Raw genomic sequence first — 12,854 nt, 5'->3', positions numbered from 1 at the left:
AATGAATCCGCCAAAATCCACCAATTTTGTCATGCAAAAAATGTTGGTGTTCTGAGTCCATCAGAATCCATTAATAAAAGATGTTGGCAACACCTTCACCCTTCATATCTAGAAATGTTCACATTTTTGTTGTTGAAATGTTTGTTTTATTTTCTTTAGGTCAAGAAAACAAACTGTTTGTAGTTCATACTGTCTCTATAAGCAGCTTTTGGAAACTATGAACTGCAATCACTTTCAAAGGTGATGTACTACTGTAGTCTGTATGCAAGTTCCATTATGGGACTCAATAATCAAATGCATTGTTTAAAATGTTACAGACACTGATTGAGAAAACTGTAGGACAGACAAAGTAATACATGAATATTGCAGGTATGGTTTTCTCTGATAGTGTTAATTCCACAAGAGTCTGGATTGAAGAATAATCAGACAGGGTCAAAGATTCGTTCCAACTTCAGCTTGTTCCAAACTTAATTCCCACCAAAACTGATTCCTACTAATCTAAATACCACAGGTCAAGGCAAGAAATGAGCGTACTGACAATCTGAAATATCAATTGATTAGACTGAATCTAGTGATTGTGCAGTGAATTATAGCGTTATGAGCATGGGATGGATGGCTACACATTACACAGGCCAGTCATCCGTTAGCCCAGCTGTGGTCTGCAGGGCAGTTTACCAACAGCTAAAGTAAAGATCATGATAGAAACATGGCCAAGCTTAAATCGATAGATACAGGTTTGGCACAGGAGATTCCACTGAACTGACATCAAATGGAGACTTGAATGAAAAACTTGTTACTTTTGATTTCAGGATTATTGTTATCGTGTGGCAAAATATTCAATGCTCATCAGACAAGAATTCTTGTTTTCGTATGTGGCACTCTACTTTTCTTCATGGCCAAAAACCATTGTCTTATGAGGCTATTTCCTGGGTTTATTGCTAATGAGTCTCATAACCCTGGTGTGATAAGGTGGGTCTGGATGTTACTATACACATCTCGCAGATTGCCAAGTGCATCACAATTTCAGGAGATACAATTCCTAAAATTCTGACAAGTTTCTGAGAGATACTTTCACTAACTGTAAATATAAACTTGGGATGTAATAAATAAATACAAGATTTACATCAGAAAAGTATTACAGCATTGCAGGTCCTGTGGTGTTTGCTAATGGTTTTTCTTTGTACTCCTAACTACCATTAAGTGCAGTCACATTAGTTAACAGCTTGCACTTGCAAGGCAAATTGACACTGTTTGTAATCTAGTACGTTTTCTGAGAAATGGGCTAAATGGGAGAAATACACTTACAACATCAGTTGCATCTTAATAGCATTGAAGCCAAAATACCAATCTTTGAACAAAGTCAACTGAAACAATTTTGCAGAAATGTTTTTCATACTTGAATACTATTCCACAAATGTGATGTCACCAGATTTAGTGAAAGCTCATTCCTTGACATAATATTTTTGTAGTTTTTTCCCCTATAGGCTTCTTGAATTGTTTTATGCAGAAAACATGTTATATTTTACATGGCACCACAAAACACTGTGGTAAAAATTCTGTGGAGACATCTGAAGTTGTACCAGTCACTCAAAGCAGATGGTAAGAACTGCACTGTTTCAAGTAAGCCACTATATACACCGATCAAGGAGAATTATCACAGCAGGGTGTAATATCCAGGATATAATGCGCTATTGTTAGCCACAAAGTAATGCGGAAGCCAGCAGTGAGTTGGTCAATTCATCTGGTCAATTCATTGACAAGAGGACCACAAACCCTTCCAAATCACGTCCACAATTGATGTTTTCCTTTTTATCTAATGTACCTATTGACTGACAACACCTGCTTAATCAATTAATTCATTATACATTTCCTGTTCAATTAGTGCATCCGATAATTCATTAGTGCATGCTTCCGACACTCAGACACACTCAGTATTGTGTGCATGGCTGTACAGCCACTCTGCCAACACGAACGTTTACTGGACAGACTAATAAGAGGTGGCTAGTGCCAGCCTAGACGATATTGTGGGACTGAGAGAATTCTTTAGGAAAAATAATTCATTTTTGAGGAACCAGATTTTTCCAAATTTTGCAAATTTGGCAGGGGGATGAATTATGGACACTGATTGGAAAGTTTGGCAGGATTATAAATTGTTCTTTGAAACTTGTAATCAAAATGTATGGGAGCTAGATTGTGTGTGTATGTTTGTGCCAGTTTTGGGAGAGGGGTGGTACTGCCCAATACCTTTCCTTGAGAACACCAGTGGTGCATCCAGGAGATTTCTAAAGGGGGTGGCAAAGGTATTGAAGTTAACACTTACATGTCTATAGACCAATGACCAGGTATGCAACTGGGAATTTAGAAAAAACGAGGAAACTCCAAACCACACAAGACTTTGTGAAGTGTTTTTCAATTTGAAATGGTATTTATGAGAAGTAAAAACGAGGAAATCAGCAGATCCGAGGAAAATTTGCATGCCTGAATGACCTAAGCTGGTATAATACAGCTGAAATCACTTTTATTCTACAAAGTTTCTTCACAATGGCATATTGGATTAACTTGAAACTTGAAACAAACATCAACCCTAATCCCATGGTGTGCATTACCATGCCATCATGATGACGTCAGCTGCTACTGAAATTCAAGCTACTTTAGGTGGAAAAAAATCATTCTTTAACAACCGATTAATCAATTCTTATTTTAAACCGGTAGACCATATCTTGAGAAAGGTGTTTTTTGGTCGAGTGTTAAGTCACTAGACTCACTTGAATTCACCTTCGGGATAATGGAGGGTCAAATTCATTTGGTGAATTCAAAATGCAAACAGAAGCTTGATCAAGACAGACATTCCTTGTCTTGCTGCCTTGTGGTGCAATATTGTGTGATGTTATTTCACAAAATGCAGTTGGAGATTTTAGAGAAATCAAACTTTATGACAGACCTATAAAACCTGCAGTGTTTGAGTTGCTAGGATTACAGTACATTGTGGTTAGTCACCTGAATCAGTGGGTCTGTAGCAGCAGTGCGTAGATTACATAGGCCTATATATGTGCGTAGTGCATCACTAAATACAATTTGTGGAAAGAGGACCCTGTCAAAGACTAGCATTGTATTACAACAAACAAACTTCCACAAAAAGTCTTTGCTTCTCAGACCTGTGGGCGTATAGATGCATCACACTGGATTTGATTCTGGCAATTACCATCAACGACAAACAGACCAAAATATGCACATCTCCCCTCCCTCAAGCCCATGATCTCTAACTGCAACCCCACCCCTCCCCTCCCAACCCACCCCATGTATCATCTGTCATTTCCAAGGCTCTGTATACCCAGCTGGTCTGTCAAAACACAGAGTTTTATGATTGAGATTGATTGGCCTCTGCAGTGTGCTGTCCATTATAACGTCCTAATGATTATTGTGTGGTAGCACTTCCGCCTGAATGCAGATTAAGACTGGCCAGATAATGGCTTGCCAAAACAGACAGCAAGATGAGGCACAGGATAATGCCCCATTTAGCTACATTACAAAGGATCGATCTAACAATGGAGGTCTGGGGAAAGGACTGTAGTGGTTTGGGTTGTGAGTGGTACAGTCATGCTTAAAACATAATCCTAAAAACACAATTAAAGAATTACCGAATACACCTTGTTTAAACAAAAGTATTTTCATAGGGTAACAACATTTCAACTCCTATTTAATACAAGGGAAGATGGAGAAGATGGGAACATAAGAAACAGAAAATGTTAAGAGTTAATAAATGTTAATAGGTGGTGGAAACCAGGTCCAACAAAAGGAAGTTTTGGTTTGTATTTTAATCAATTGACTTGGAGGCAAACATTTAAAAGTAAAGTAGGACTCACTACTATGGATGACATACAGACCTGGAAAAAGAACTGATATATAAGAGAAAAGGGGGAACTGATTCAAAAGTACAAGTCCCACTGAAGGAGTGCGGATCAGCTCCAGCAAAAGTACAGCCGACATTTGCAGTGTATTCAATGAGCCGTATGCAAGGCCAGCCCCAGCTGGCAGGCAATGTTACATCCATACACACTAATCCTACGTTCCACAAACACCTTTCTTCCACTTCTTTTCTCCCCAGCACACTGCTGCCTGCGGCAAGTATCCTTACACGCTATAGATTAGGAATTATGACACACAGAATCCAGAAATGCCGGCAATTAAATCCCACTTGATCATTGCTTCATCTCACTGCCCATCTCCTGCAGAAGTAAGACCTGCTGTATACCGTCTACCATGACGGCTGCTGATTCTGCTTTTATTGACAGCCGCTCAGGATGATTTCAGCCGGCATGGTTGATTTTTCCCTCTCCAGTAATACATCGGAGTGTGCATCCCTGTAGGGTGTTCCAAAATTATTTTCTTCCTTTTCATTTCAAGGTGTTGAATATGTGTCGCCTTGGGCAAACAACTGGCAGAATAGCAAACTCAGAATGAGCCACGTGCTGAAGGCTGGTGGGTTAGACTAGTTTGCAACTTGTTTGCCAACTTTATGCCATTTGTCTTTTGGCACATGTAGTGTATAACAATGATGCTAACAACACTATTTACCTGATACTCTCATTGCTATTATTCCTCCATCCATTTTTGGTAAAGTTACTCCAACTCCAAGCTGCCAATAAGCAAGTTTGATTAAACAACTTAAATAATAGCAGTGATATGCCCATTTTTGTGATGAATTTGCTCAAGGCTTAATATTCATTAACAATAAAAACCCAAAACACAGCATTGAAATGTTTCTAGTGCAACATTCTTCCACTCCGTGTCTGAAATGATTTCATAATTTCAAAAAGCAGACTTCAGAACAAACACACACACACATACATGATTCCATTAACTTGTATTTTTGTAAATCAGGAGACTCTTTGCAAATGCTGCCACCATTGATTTATCAATACACTCCATTTACATTGACTGAGTCTGTCTCTTAACCCAGACCAATGACCACTATTCTCTCCAGCTACAACAACTTTCCATAGGCTATTCCTTTGAAGGTAACTTTGATCTCATGCTGTAAAAACAAGCAACAATATAATAGTGACAATCAATGGCTACATTCTGCTGTATAATGGCAAACAATCAATAGACCCCAGAGGACTAATTGCACATCACAAAATGATGAATGGTTGTATCAAGGACTGGTAAACTGAATGGCAAAAACAGAATTAAACAGATTTGTGTATTATACTAAAGGTTTATATAACATATGATGTTACATTTAATGTTCTGCTGTAAGCAGAAAGTCATACAAGCACACGCACAAATTAAGCTGTAACACATAAAATTACATTATACATCCCAAACAAATTGGCCCAAAGTGGACTGGGCAAATAGTAAATTGTTTCTCAACTACTTGCCCAGCAATGGTCAATATCATCAAATATTGACACATTGAGACAAATTCCCTCTCAAAGTTGGTCAACTATGTTTAATGCCTATAGTCTGAATGCAAAAAGGCTAGTTTGACTACAAAAAGACCTTGGGAACATGTATACCCATTGACATGTGCTTGTACTCATGGAAAAGTATTCGTAAACATACTTGTTATGGACAAAAATTGCCTTGTTCTCACACTCATATTCATCGCAAGGTACTTGTGTTTGTATACTCATAGCAAAGTACTCATCCTCATAATCATGGTCATGGTAATGTACTCAACTGCAATGCTGCGCATAGGTGTACATGTACATCGATTGTGTCAAATTTAAAGATCATTCACTTTAATGTGGCAAATGTTGAAGATTACATATACTTGAAACAATCTACAACATCAAAAACTAATTAAGGGATGTTTCAGCTGTAAAATATATGAGGTAAAAAGTTGCCCCGTCCCCCTCTGCTAAAAGCCAGAAGCAAAACAAAAGCCGTCGGGAGCATCTGCTACAAGACCGTTTCGATGACGTCAAGCTTTTGCTCTATTCAAATGACTGTTTGGTGTCATACTCATACATGCGCGTAGTGAATGCATTACCAACATATTGATTTAAGATTCGCTCATGAACCGAAACAATTTAGGCCCATTTTCTGACAGCGTGCTTTGAAGAATTAACAAACAAGGAAAGAGGCACAGTTTTAAAAATTTGTTCTCCCTTCCAGAATTAATCAAATGTCGGGAAGCTTGAGAATTCCACGACAAAAGAAGCATCCAGTACCATGTATGTTTGGCGCTGTGAAAAACCAATACAGGCCAAGCAGCTTTGATTTTTGTGGGAGCGCTGCCCTGATTGACGCAAGCTTCCATTCTGTGTCATCTTGCGCGATGCTTGTACCACCAAATATCACATTTTATGCGGGTGACAGATGCCCTTTTCTTGGTAATGGACAAGTCCCCGACTAAAAGGGTTTTTAAGTGACTGTGCTTTAACATAGAAATATACAAAATATACACCCAATTAGTGGGTGAAGATATCATAACACTACACACTTGACTTCATACTCAACAATTAGCCAGTTCTCAGGTTTTTGCAATGTCCCTGAGGCCGAAGAGTTTGCAAGGTGGGAAGGTGGGGGGGGGGGGGGGGCTGGTAAACAGGTTTTGATCCTCACTGACCCTACAAACATACAATTCTAACAACAAGCCCCTGGTTATTTCCAATATGTGCATGAGTGAAATACTGGTGTGTGGATCAATATCAGACTGGTGGTAATAGGTATCATGTACAAGACACTGTACTGCAAATCATTACAAGTATTGACATCATGGTTGTTAAATTTACCCCCCCCCCCCCCCACCATGATGGGTCAACAATGCAATTTCTGCAAATGATTTCACTAAAATATGACAGGTTGATTGTGGTTGAGTAGTGTCTCACGAGTATGCAGTTGGAACATTTGAGTGATCAATGGTGCTAAGCTAACACGTATGGATCGGGCTCAGACCTTTCAATTGTTCAGCCAAGCAACTACACCTGCATGAGTAATTGTAGAAAATTGCGATGTGCTTTTGTAGTAAATAAAATCTGCATTTTCATCAATTATGAGGGTGTTTTGGGGCCGGTGAAGGGCAGAGTACCCTTGACACAGGCTGATGCACAGTGCTGCCATACAAAGAATCTAATTGCAATATTGGGAGGGACAGTCTATTTGTTTATTGTCTGCAAAATGTCATCGTCTGAGCACAATGAAGAGGCAGTGACCACAATGATTGGGCATCGAGGCTGCAAACATCACCCACCAGCTACCATTCTTCACAGCCTCGTCCTATAGTTATTGGACTGTAGGAAATTGCTTTGATGCAACACATAATGGCTGCTAAAAAAAATCAATACAAGTGAAAATTAAATGACCATAAATTGTGAAAAACAACAAACACATTGCTGTTTAAAACAATTCCTCTGTATTGAGAAACCTTATTAATTAGAGTCAATTGCAGAATGACATGTATTTTGCGATAAGACACCTTTTGGCTATTACTAACAAACATGAATATTTATGTCAGTTCAAAGGCCCCTTCAAAAGTCTATACTTTCAAGCAGCACAAGCCTTTCTTCAAACCTTACATTTTGTGTGTGTCTGTTACTATCGCCCAAATTACTTATAGCCCCGTGCAGTCTATGTACAATCATATATGGTATATCTGTTATGCCTGTGGAATAAGTGACTTTTTTTAACATGTAGAGTTGGCCCCCTCGACCCCCCCCCCTCCCCCATACACACACGTCTGTTTATTGTGTAAATCAAGGATTTGTTATTGTTCCTCATCATCATTTTTTCGTTTATTCTTTTTCACATTAGCTCCCATTGGTTTTGTACATCTTTCTAATAGAGGTCGTCTCTGATATGACACCTGTCCTCAATTACTCGATGATGCTTCACATGTGTGTCCTCGATTTACACCATGAATACGCACACACACACCAACAGTCATGAATTTCTATACGCCCTAGGACAATGCTTTGTGTTTCCCTTTGTCCCTGTAATCTAACACTCTCACATAGACTAAGCACATAACCATAGGATCGAGGACCGTTTACAACAAAGGACTGAAAGGATCTTTTGTTCTCCCTTTGTGTGTTTGTCCTCTGTAGTAAAGCCACATGTATACACATTCTTGTTCTGTAACTGTGGGGAATACACACGTGTTGTCCCCTGGTATGGGGACTGAAGACGCTATGGGGACAGCAGAAAGTCCCCATAACTAATTTGCCTAACAATAAAAAACTCCCCCATAACGCAGTGACGGCCTGCCCACACATATTTACATTCCATACCTACTGTGGACATTCCTTTGAATTCATGTAATTAAGAAAAACTGGGGAAAAAATCGTTTTTAGCACTGTGAACACTCTTTCAACCCATTATTTTTTATCATGATTTCCTTGAGTGTTCCTCTTCATTTTGCGACAAACAATCTTAACCCCAAAATGGCGCTAAACCTGTTTTCCACAGGGGGGAAACCTAGTGTGGACGTGGGCAAGTCCACACAACGTTCACACTTCCTGCATCCTGTGGACCTCTTTTGTTCACTGGTCCACAAAGAGTATGCAAGGTTAGAGCACACACAAACGCACAAAATCAACACAAAAACAAAACACAAAAAACAACAGAAACGAGATCGCACAAGCATAAGCAAAATAGATTTAATTATTTTCGAAGCTAAACCCAGGACCTGAAAGTAAGCAATATTGGGGACCTACCGGGAGGCTGACAATTTCATACAGTAGAAAGCCCAATTAACAAAATGCAGTAAGCATCACTTTGGTTACCAGCAGCAAACATAAATGGATCACCAAACCTGCTGTGATCAATGTCTCCCTTGTGAAAGAAAATACATGCAAAGTATTCAATTGCGTTTTTGAAAACACAGGGATTTCACAAAATCCCATCACAGCATTTAAGAACCTGACAAAGAGAGTGAAAGTTAGCGGATGAGGCAGCACAAAAGCCAGCAGCACATGTGCTGTGGGAAATTAGTATCAGGAAAGTAAGTGAAGATTCAATTTGACAACGATAGAAGACACAGCCAGCCATCTCTGCCATCAAGCATAAGATCCTGTCTCCATCAAGGTTTTAAATTGATTGGGCTAGACCAACCGGACTGAGCGGCAAGGTCGAGACGTTTGCGCATTGCCTGCTTGCCAAATCCAATCCCATTTCCATGCAGCCTAATTTCATTTCAGCTCCGGCAATAACGAACGGCGCTGGACGAGAGAACCTCTGGTTGCTCCTCATCTGGTATTATAGCCTGGATAATCCAATTGGTAGATGGGATCACGGGTACTCAATTGGGTGCGTGACACGTGGACATAAACAACACTGGCTCAATGTGCCTCCCCGAATCAGAATAATGGTTTGGGATCTTGTTAGTAGGGGATCTTAATATATTCATTGGAGGAGGATAATCTATCCAGGCATTATGCTCGTTTATACTTAGGAAGCTTTTGGAGGGAAAGTGCATTTTGAGCGTTTTTCCACTCGGCTGAGCACCTTGTTGGAGGCTCTTACCTCAATGACTTAGCATTCAAGATAACATAAGTGATCAGTGTTTCTGTGTGGGTTTAGGCTGAGTAGTGAGGACCCCACTACTGCTAACAATGTCACAGCTGGAAGGATTGACATTACACAAAGAGGAACTCAATCAATGGATTCTACACATCCAGTTACTTCAGGACTATCAAATATACAAATTGAAATATCAATGGCTTTGCTGAAAGGGAAACTCTGGGCAACACACGTGACCTATTTCCACAAACAGTGACCCGTGTCCACAAATTAATGACCACTCTTCGGCCGCCTTTCCATAAGCCCTTTTTTCAGTCAGCTTTGTGTCTGTGTGGTGAGGCTTGAGGTTTACAATAAGGCATGAATATTCAACAGACATGCAAAAGACACTAAAAGGATGAAAAACATGCACATGGAAAGGCGGCTATGAGAAGTCTTCCTGCAGTTTCCCGTTTCAAATCCTTTATTTGACTCAACTAAATACTTAAACTGTTTAGATTCTGGACTAGAAAAACATTTGTAGACTTCCAAAAATGTATAGTTTCCTTTGTGTTTTAACTTAGGTCAACCCACAAAAATCAGTTAGGATTAAAATGTCTTCATGGGCTGAAGCATGCCAAACCTACCATACAATGTGCCATAATTATATTTTGGAGTCAGAGAACTAGAAATCTTTTTTTTTAAGAAAATAGATTTCAAACATAACTAAAATTAAAACTTTAGTCTAAGAATATTTTAGATTTGATTTCTTTCTGAAGTTCTTGGACTATAACAGTTTTATCATTTAGTATTATAATATACATTTTATACCTATTTGTTCCTACAAAATTTAGTTACATCGAAAAATCAATATACGATTGATTTTCATTATGAATGTAAATTAATATATAAAATTGGCTTTGTCAATGACCTGTGAATGAAGGCAAATAAAGTGCTCTTGTATTATAAATATAAGTTGAAGTATGCTTTGCAGGAAATCATCATGTATGAAAAAAATATTCTTTTCCAAAATACCACAACGTAGTTATAGAAAAAGTGTCTTGAAGTTGAAGTATTGCGATTCTCACTTCCACTTTCAGTTTTAAAAACCTGTTCATGTAGGATGCCAGCCTTTTTTTTTTTCTTCTAATAACCCATGCCCCACATCTCAAGCCATGGTAAAATAAAAATCTGTTGTAATTTAGGTTGGTGCACTTTGCAGATTTGTCCCCCCATTCTTCATTTTAACACCTCATCCCACCACCACTAACTGCCCCCATTCTAATGAAATAAGACTCCAAATGTGCAGCAGTCAACTGCCTAATGTCTGCTCTAATCAACAACAAACACAACATCAGGACACAATATTTCCAGCCAGGAGCATCTCATGATGGAAATCACCAGGACAATCATCATTCAGGACCCAGTTATGATCTGAACTCCTCAGGCTAGACTATTGAAATCAGTTCTCATGACCTTAAAAATAAAGGACTAACTGAGCAATTGTCGACAGACAAAGTTAATATAAACTACAAAAAGGTGTGATAATTGGCATAATGACATAACCAAATCACACGTGCCACATTTCCTTTTGGTCAGAAGCCAAAAGATTTGAAAGGCGGAAAAGCCAAAAAGTGTTTCAATGTGATAATGAGCAACAAACGCCAACACAAAGATTCAAAAGGCACTCTCTGCATCTGGAGTAGTGCCTGTCAATTGAATTGAACTACACGAATTAGCAAGTTTCTGAGAATGATTTCTGTTAAGGTTTAAGTTTTGCCTCAATGGAAAGAGACTTTTGCAATACCTCTTGACAGAAAATAGGCAATATATCACAGCAACAAACAGAACTAGCACTGTGAAAGTTGCGTCTCAGTTTATCATATGTTTTGCTGAATTACAACAAAGACTGTAATGATTAATCTTATCACAGCATGCTTTAATTAATTATATTTTATAAAAAAAATTGTTTCATAATTTTTTTGGAACAATCAACCAAAGCACAAAATAAAGTGCACAACATCCCATAAGACTCAATACTGTAGTCCGTCCAAACAACCAATCAACGAAGAAACCCACCAACCTATTCTAAATCCATTTAAAGGTATAGTCCATCATTTGCAGCCATCCGAAAAGTAACTGGCGTAATTATTGTTGAAAAACAAACTTGGTTGAAAGATAGTAAGGGGACTAAACTCCCTGTGAAATTATTCTTTCTGGGAAGCTGTCATTTTGAAGTAATCAACGAAAGAAGGCATTTCCAATGGTGATTCTTAAGAAGCACCGTAGGAAAATTTAAATTAGTAGTTCGTTTTGTTATTCAGCGCAGCGCGCACAAGTATTGGAACGACGCACACGCGCGCGCGGTTGTTATAATTCGTCGGATCAGTGCGCGACGTCGCGTATAGCTGCAATTCAAAACAATTCAAAACATGATTCAGTAACTTTGGATTTGAAATTGAGATCTTAGAATGCTGTTTTTCTCGGAATGTACAGCTGAAGCTTAGCTGAAACTTCATCAGGTTAGTTGCTCAGTATCTTTCATTAGATTTTGAACTCTTTTGTTGCTTCAAACGAACAAAATGTACAAATTACAAATGATGGACTGTAGCTTTAATCTATCACGTTAGGACCTGCAGTTACTTAAATTTTAATTCAAATTACTTCAATACAGTCAAAAGGATGCTGATAATTTAATGAATATGGATGGCAAAGAAATATTGACTGAACTGGGACTTGAACCCAGGACCTCTGGATTATAAATCCAGCACTCTACCAACTGAGCTATCCAGTCTGTCAATGTTGCCATCTCTGCTAACAGTATACCATCTTTGCTTAGATGAAGTTGTTGATGTGATGTAATGGCACGTTCGGCAACCTAGTGCCCTTTGTGCCAACGCTTAGATGAATGCCAACCAGGAACCATAAATAGAGGGATTATCTTTACTTGGACAAAACTTAAAATATCCAAATGACACTTTGAGGTACAAGTTTTTTTGCAGTGTCTCCATTGATGACAGTTTTCATGTACAAACATGTCTGTGACTTGTCTTCACCACACATCCCACCACCAATCATTCCTTATTGTCTGATTTTTGCTGCTTCCATAAATTTCCCATCCAAGCCTGTGCACAGAAGAACAATGCGTGATTAGACTGCACACACAAACTAGGTATACATTGAGATAACAATGGGAAGGCAATCAAGCTGTTCCTGATATTGACTAATTGCAGTAAAGGACAAACTAACCATGGCTCATCAACAATACACACATTATTTCTTGTGCAATAACAAAAACACATGTACAATTATGTCATTTTATCGTAATTTTGTGCATGTGTATACAGACAATATGTTGTTGTTACAAAATTTCAATATACGTATTTGTAGCTTCTCTTCAAAGAAACCTG

At 38.6% G+C, this 12,854-nt stretch overlaps 1 non-coding gene across 1 annotated transcript; it reads right to left on the bottom strand.

The window, feature by feature from the left end:
• Nucleotides 1–12,165: 12,165 nt before the first annotated feature.
• Nucleotides 12,166–12,238, bottom strand: Trnai-uau. Its single transcript has one exon. It is a non-coding gene; the product is annotated as a tRNA-Ile (tRNA).
• Between the last annotated feature and the right edge of the window lie 616 nt (nucleotides 12,239–12,854).

The sequence above is a fragment of the Patiria miniata genome, unplaced genomic scaffold (assembly GCF_015706575.1).
Source record: "Patiria miniata isolate m_02_andy unplaced genomic scaffold, ASM1570657v1 HiC_scaffold_17, whole genome shotgun sequence".
NCBI lineage: Eukaryota > Metazoa > Echinodermata > Asteroidea > Valvatida > Asterinidae > Patiria > Patiria miniata.
The sequence above is the reverse complement of the archived record's forward strand: the minus strand, read 5'-3'. Positions and strand labels throughout refer to the sequence as shown.